At 45.3% G+C, this 6,806-nt stretch overlaps 1 long non-coding RNA gene across 1 annotated transcript; it reads right to left on the bottom strand.

Annotated features, from left to right (window-relative positions):
- Nucleotides 1-1,433: 1,433 nt before the first annotated feature.
- On the bottom strand, nucleotides 1,434-5,598 carry LOC123649890. The gene is made up of 3 exons (XR_006739180.1): nucleotides 5,226-5,598; nucleotides 5,055-5,126; nucleotides 1,434-1,732 (listed from the first exon to the last, which is right to left on the bottom strand). It is a non-coding gene; the product is annotated as an uncharacterized LOC123649890 (long non-coding RNA).
- Nucleotides 5,599-6,806: the final 1,208 nt, after the last annotated feature.

The following is a 6,806-nucleotide window of genomic DNA, read 5'->3' as shown; positions in this document are numbered from 1 at the left end:
GTGCCCCGGGGGCGACCGGGTGGAGGGGACGGACTTTAGGGCCCTGATGCTGAAGGGGCTCCCAGCTCTTCCTGCGGCACAGTCGACGCTGGTGACCAAGCCAAGCCCCTGCTGAGGCTGGGCCACGCGGAGGGAGACAGTGGACACAGAGGGAGTGAGGCCCGGGAGAAGAGCGGGGGCGACAGCGACGGTGGACGTGCGGGAGGGACCGACACGCCAACTCCTCCCGCGCCGCGTGTCCGCGCCCCGCGCAGTGTGGGCTCTTGGTTCCCGGGGCGGGAAGGCCCGCGGCCTTTTCCGTTCCACGTGTCCCCGTGGGCCCTGCGCCCACAGGCCGGCGAGGCGCCGGCACCTCCCAGCCGCCCTGCAGGGAGACGAGTGCGTGGACCTCAGGGCGCCGGGGTCCTCCCAGTGCGCCCCATGTTCGTTCCCGTGTCGGCCTTTGAGAGAGGAATATTATACCCATTTTACAGAGGAAAGGATGCAACCAATGAGGCCAGTTTTCTAATCTCTTGTGGCCACAGATTCATAGAATAAGAAAATCTTTTTTTTTTTTTTTTTGGTTAAGAAACCATAACACGAGAGGACTCTTGTGGAAGGAAGGTTGAGCTGTCGGCGTGGGTTGGAAGGAGCAGAGGGCCTGGGCTCTGGGGGCTGAGGGTTGGGACCCTGGAGCAGGACTCGGGGCTCAAGCCCTCTGTCCTCCTTCGCCTGCTCCAGGACAGGGGCAGTCGGTGTGGGCACTTGGGCTTCAGAGGCCAGACAGAGCCTGGGGCAGCCCCAGGAGGTGGGGTAGCCCCACTCCAGGAACCCCCACCAAGGGGCTCACAGTTGAGGGCACGGCATGCCCCTGCCTGCCTGCTCCCTGAGCAGGAGCTGCGGTTAAAGCCAGAACATTCCCATGGGTAAGCACACAATGGCAGAGGGGTGGACGAGCACACAGCCATGAGTTACTACAATTTAACACACACCCAGGAAGAACAAACACCACAAAAGAGACCAACACATCCAATGGAAACCAACATTCAACGACCCAGAGTTAAAGGAGCAAACAGAATAAGACTTAATATCCACAGAGAGATGTAAGTGAATAAGAAGCCAAAAAATATTCAATTACAAATCTTGACAACATCCAGATTAGAAAGGAAGAAATAAAACTATGTTTATACATCACCTGTTTGCAGGTGACATGATCTTGTACATTAAAAAATCCTAAGAAATACATACACACACAAACACACACACACACACACACACACGCCTATTAGAGCGAATAACGGGGTCATCAAGATTGCAGGGTACAAGAGGAACATACAAAAATTGTATTTCTATACACTAACAATGACATTCTGAAAATAAAATTAAGAAAATAATTCTGTATTAATAGTGGGGCCACTGTAACAAAATGCCACAAACTGGGTAGCTTAAACAAATTTATTATCTCATAGTTCTGGAGACTAGAAGTCCCAAATGGAGGTGTTAGCAGGGTTGGTTTCCTCACAGAGGGCTATGAAGAAAGGGTCTCTTCCACACCTTTCTCCCCACATCTGGAAGTTCCTTTGCTTGTGGCAGTAAAACTCCAATCTTCACATGGTGTTATGGTGTTCTCCCTTTGTGCCTGTGTCTGGTCCAAATTTCCCGTTTTTTTAAGGACACGAGTCTTACTGGATCAGGGCCCACTCTGCTCCAGTATGACCTCATCCTATGTTAACCATTTGCATCTGCAGGGACCCTATTTCCAGATAAGATCACATGCTGAGGTACTGGCAGGTGGGACTTGAACATATGAATTTTGTTGAAATTTTGTTATGGGAGACACAATTCAACCCATAACAAATTCTGTTTACAACAGCATCAAAAGGAATAAAATATTTGTGAGTAAATTTAACAAAATAAGTGCAAGGCTTATACACTGAAAACTATAAACATAGTTGGAAGAAATTAAAGAAACTTAAACAAATGGAAAGATATCCCATCTTTATGGATTGGAAGACTTACTATTGCTAAGATGGCAATACTCTCCTAAAAATCTATAGGTTCAACACAATCTCTATCAGAATCCCGGTGAATTCTTTGCAGAAATTGACAAGCTGTTCCTAAAATTCATATGAAAAGTGAAGGAACCCAGAATAGTTAAAACAATCTCCAAAAAGAACAAAGGTGAAGGATTCATACTTCCTGATTTCACACTTACTGCAGAGCCACAGTAATTAAGGCTATGTGGTAATGGCATAAGGATAGATATACAGACCAAAAATTTCCTGAAATGTAAACTCCTAAATATATCTCCATTAAGTCCAAAAAACGACAATTCATGTGTCCCATATTCACTGGCCTCAAAACAATAAGGTTAAAAATTAGTGACTCCCAAAATTACAAAACACACTTTAAAATAATTTTTAATAGAACATCAAAACAAGCTGGATACACCAAGTGTCTGTAGGCCAAGCTACTCGAGAGGCTGAGGCAGGAGGACCCCCTGAGCTCTGAAGTTAGAGGCTGCAGCGCACTACGATCACCCCTATGAATGGCCACTGCACTCCAGCCTATGCAACACAGGAAGACTCCATCTCTCAAAAACAAAAGCACACCAAAAACCCCTATTAAAACAGAAATTAGAAATGGATGACAGCATGTTCCTCTTTTTTAACTTGTGAAATGTTTTCAAAGCAGTATCCAGAGAAAATGTAGAGCCTTAAGTGCATTTATTAAAGAAAAAGATTAAAAATAAACGAACTACTCTCTTAGTTCAAAAATAGGAACACCAAAACAAGCCCAAGAAAAATTGAATAAAGTGATTGATAATGAAGAAAGCAAAAATTAATGAATAGAAATCAAATATTCAGTAGGAAAAACCTCCCACCATCAATCCATAAAACCCAGTCGGGCCCTCCGAAGGGAGCAATGCAGAGTTTGGAGGGACACAGGGGAGGCTCGGTGCTGCGCATGCGCCTTTCCACTTGGGTAGGGCAACCTGAGCAGACCCTCTGGAGGAAGGGAGAGAAAACACAAGCAACAAGGTGGAGAAAGGCAAAAAAAGGATGTTAGAAACAAAGTAAGTTACAGTAGGCCAATATGTGTGATGAAAGGTTTGAAATCAAAAGCAACATGGAGAAACTTATAAGAAAATATGAAGTATCAAAATGAGTGAGAAAACCCTAGTAGACTAAGAACTATACAAGGAAGGAAATGGGCAAGAGAATAAAAGGTTTATCCTAAAACGCAGTGTCATTTTTTTCAGACAATGTGACTTTATTTATTTATTTATTTTTTAGAGACAGAGCCTTGCTGTGTGGCCCAAGCTGAACTGCAATGGTGTGATCACAGCTCATTGTAACCTTGAACTCCTGGGTTCAAGCGATCCTCCTGCCTCGGCCTCTCGAGTAGCTGGGACTATGGGTGTGCACCACCACCCATAGCTAACAATGTGACTTTCTACCTAGAAAGTTTAACTAGCAAACTTTGAGAATAATTAGGACAAATTCAACTATGTGGTGAGATCCACCTATCTATGCCAAGCCCTCCTAGCTATCAGAGGTGATGAATTATAATATATACAAGAAAAATGTCATTCGTGATAGCAACACTACTACAACACAGCTAGGGGTAAACCCAACAAAAAAAGGAGAGGACCGATATGGAGAAAATTATAAAGTGTGGTTTCTATAAATGTATTTTTAATTAAAAATTGCATGAATAAATAGAAAGATATGCTGTGTTCCTTGGTGGGAAGATTAATTATGGTATAAATGTCAGCTTTTTCCCCAAATTAGTGTAGAATTTAAATTCAGCATCAATTACAATCAAACAGGATTTTTCCGTATGAAATTGACAAGCAGATTCTAACATCTGAAGGGTAACATGTGCAAGAATAGTAAAGATAGGTATGAAAAGGAAAGAATGAGGTAGGGATTCTCTATGATATAAAGAAAATATAATAAACTATTATTCTTGAAACAACATGTAAGAATAAACATATAGAATAGACATTCACTTTTTAAAAGAATATGTTTTGAAACTGGCATTTAGGAACCTCCTATAAATATAAAGATGTGCTATTTAAAAAGTGGTACTGGGTTGACTGGCTGTACCTTTGTGACATAATAAAGGTAGATAGCTATCTCACAACACTAAAGCAAATCCAGGTGATGCGCTGATCTGAACTATCCCAACAAAATTATAATTTTGAAGAAAACATTCAAAAATATATTTACAAGTGAAGAATATATAAAAAGATATATATTGAGGTAGGAAGGTCATTCATTCTTAAGAAACAAATTACAAAATCTATGAAATAAAAGATTCATAAATTTAACCCTATCAAATTAAAAACAAAAACTTTCTCTAGAATAAAAGACACTAATTGTCAACCTAAAAGACAAGTTACAGTGTGGAGGCAACACAGGCCACATCTATACCAGGCACAACAGTCCCTGGTACATCAGTAAGGAAAACCCAACAACTCGGAGGTGAAAGGATGTGAACAGACACATCAAAGAAGAGGAAATAAATGCAAACAGCCAAGAGCCATGAAAAAATGTGCAACCTCAAGATATAAGATACATTTTCCACTCATCAGCTTGACAAAAATTGTAAATATTGAAAATACTCAGCATTGAAGGGAGTGTAAATGGCTACAGCATTTTTAGAGGGCAATTTGGCCATAGCTACTAAAATTAAAATGTGCAGTTCCTCCACCAAAAAATTCCACTTCCTACACATGTGCATAAACAGGCTATACAAGGATGTTTATTTAGCATTGTTTATAATAGCAATACAAATATATAAAATAAAATAAATAACCCAATGTCTATCAGGATGGAAAAGTATAAATAAATCATCGCTATTCCCCAGTTTAGAAATGAGGCGGTCCTATTTACATTAATATGGAAAGTTCCTCCAAGACTATGTTCAGTGGAGAATGCATGCTGCAAAAGCGTGGGTCCACAGGACACTGTGTTAACCCTGTGTGTCGCCTCACACAAAAAGCCCAAATTATGCAAAAGCAAATTAAGCAAAATCCCTCAGAAGGGTTACATACACCAAGCACTTACCGTGTCATCTTCCGAGAAGGCCTTGGGTTATGTGGCCGGGAGCAGGCGGCCATGTGGAGGATAGATTCCTTCCTTTAAACAACAGAACATGTTCACGTATTATTTGTATGATTAGAATATAGTCAATGTGTAAGTGGGAAGAATTTGATTTGGTTTGAAGCAAAGACACACATTTGAAAGCACCAGCTGAGTCTTGGTGACGCTTCTCATGGATTCTCAGCTGTCTTCCCAGGTCAAGAAACCCCCGATGCACAAAGGAGAGGTGAGAACGCCAGTGTTCTGCTGGTCCTTGCCCCTTGCTGCCTTTCCTTTCTGTGACGGTATGTTTCTCTTCCTTATAATGTCACTGGAAGGTGTGGTGGGGGGAGAGGTGTTAGCGTTCAGTTTCTGACTCTGAGACATCAATGTCCAGTTTTTGCCTGCAGGGACGTGGCCAACATGGCATTTCTGAGCAGGACACCTGCTGTCTTTCTCCGGATCCTTTTCTGTGCCCATTCTGCAAGGTTAGATCTTACCAGAAGGTGTCAGCAGAACGTTTCAGACACTGTCCAGGACTCGCTTCTTCCTCATGGTCCTTCAGTGATGAAACACTGAGGGCTGTGGCCGTCCAGCCAAGCTCCCAGGAGCGTGTGTACACAAAGTGACATGGCCCTTAGGGCTGCCACCCGGGCAAGAGAAAGTTAAGACTCTGTCAGTTGGACAGACGTGTCCTGACTCTGAAATGCTGGGATGTGAAAGGTCATTTCAGAACTGCTAAAATATGCTGCTTCCCACCTACCAACTCCAAACGCCCAGTGATGGTCAGAAAAGGGCAGTGCAGTCTTCTTGCCACCCCCTGATGCAGTGGGGCAGCTCCAGCTCAATTTTACAGATGCTTGGAGAGATTAAGTCAACTCCCCAGGGCCACACGGGCAACAAATGGCAGAGGCAGGTTAAACTCCGAGACTTGTGGCTCTGAACCCAGCACTTTTTCTACTCTGCTCCGCGTCCAACGGAGCCTTTCTAGAGGGCTTGGGGCTGTGAGACTCACCCCTGTGAACTCCCAGGGGGCCCAGCATGCTCCTCCCTGCCCCAGGACCAGATGAGGGGGGCCCTGCATGAGCTGCATGCTGTGCTGCTGGGGACCAGTTCAGTGTTGTCCCAGCCTGACCCGCCGGTGACCTTGCTCTGGACTTTCCCCTCCCTGGGCTGGAGCAGCCCCACCTGTAGAAAGGTCATGCTGGACTTCAGGGTCCCTGAGAGCCCCTGAGCTCCGCAACTCTATCACTAAGTAACTCCAGAAAGAAAACTGTGAGGTGCAGCTTCCTTCCCCTGCAGCTGGGCTTGCAGGCCCCATGCTCCTGCCTGCACTAAGGGCGGGGCCTCGTCCTGCTTGAGGACCTCGGACTTCGCGGCTGGCAAACCACCGTGCTGCTGAAGTTCCTGGAACTGATCCTGCCTCTTCAGGGCATGCGGCCCCCACAGTCCTCTGGGTCCAGGGAGCGCCTGTGAGCAACAGCCTTTGGGCTTGGACAGCTGGCCCTGCCCCTGTGTGTGGGCAGCTGGCCCACCTTCCAACAGCCCCAGATTGTGGAGGAAGAGCCAAGAATGGGGACAGCAGGTGCACAGCCAGGACAGGCACGTCCTCCCCAGTCCTGGAGAAAGGCTGGAAGGGGGCACAGGTGGACTTCCCAGGCTGAGGGGCTGCTGCTGACAGAGCAGGGATGGTCCACCTGAGGCCCCACAGTCATCCCACCCCTCCTGTGGTCACCA

This window comes from Lemur catta, chromosome 14 (genome assembly GCF_020740605.2).
Source record: "Lemur catta isolate mLemCat1 chromosome 14, mLemCat1.pri, whole genome shotgun sequence".
In the NCBI taxonomy this organism is placed as follows: Eukaryota; Metazoa; Chordata; class Mammalia; order Primates; family Lemuridae; genus Lemur; species Lemur catta.
This window is presented reverse-complemented; position numbering and strand designations above follow the sequence as displayed.